The following is a 940-nucleotide window of genomic DNA, read 5'->3' as shown; positions in this document are numbered from 1 at the left end:
GAGGCTTTGGTGAGGGGGGGGGGGAGGCTGCGGCTGCTGCAGATGGGATTGAGGATTGGCAACCGCAAGGAGAGCGGGTGCGGATAGAAGGAAATCGCGCGCGCCAAATCTCCACGCGCGCGCGGGGGAAGCGAGGACGAGGTTTGGTCAAAATTTATCGCGCGGTTCCAAAAACGACACGTCGCGTGTTTTTTCCCCTGCTCATCGCATCGCCATGCCTTTAGGAGCGACGCCAAAATGGTCTCTAAGATCGAGGGAGCTGAGTACGTAGACGTCGGGAGAGAGAGAGATAGAGAAAGGAAAAGGCAGTGTTCTGTCTGGAGAGTGCTAACGAGAAGTGGTCCCGGTGCGGGGCGCTCTGATCGCCTTTCATAAATCCGATGCTTTGGGAGGGAAAAAAATAGCGGCAACAGTGGGACGGAAGGCATCACATATACACTGCGATGGGTATCGAGTGAGAGGTGGGGGGAGAAGGGGGACACGCGTGGATGCTCCTATGCTGTGGATGGGAACGGAGTGAGTGTGACCCGGATATTCCTTGCATTTCCGTCGAATTCGGAGCGCCGATAAAGACGAGGCGCACAAGATAAAGCGTGCTCTCACGCCCCCCCCCTTTTCTCTCTCGCTCGCTCGCCCTATCCCGCTCCCCTCTCTCTTCCTCACTCATAACATTTTGCACGCGTTGAATTTATTGTTTGCGCCCTTCACACTAGGAGAGCGCTCTCCCCCATCCGATGATGCTCTGAATAAAAAGGTCACACGTCTGCTTTTTGGCAGAGTTTTGTGCAGCCGTCGGCCTCAGCCCAGGCCGGCCGTCGGCTCATAATGGGGCGGATTACGGGTTAGTTTCCTCTCCTGATTAACATTCTGATGGGTAATTTGCAGAGCCGTTCTGGGCACGGAACAGTGGGGCTTTCTTTCTTTGAGAGGGGTGAGGGGG

The sequence above is a fragment of the Frankliniella occidentalis genome, unplaced genomic scaffold (assembly GCF_000697945.3).
Source record: "Frankliniella occidentalis isolate FOCC.00 unplaced genomic scaffold, Focc_3.1 Scaffold984, whole genome shotgun sequence".
NCBI classification, from domain to species: Eukaryota; Metazoa; Arthropoda; class Insecta; order Thysanoptera; family Thripidae; genus Frankliniella; species Frankliniella occidentalis.
Note: the sequence above shows the minus strand (reverse complement) of the source record.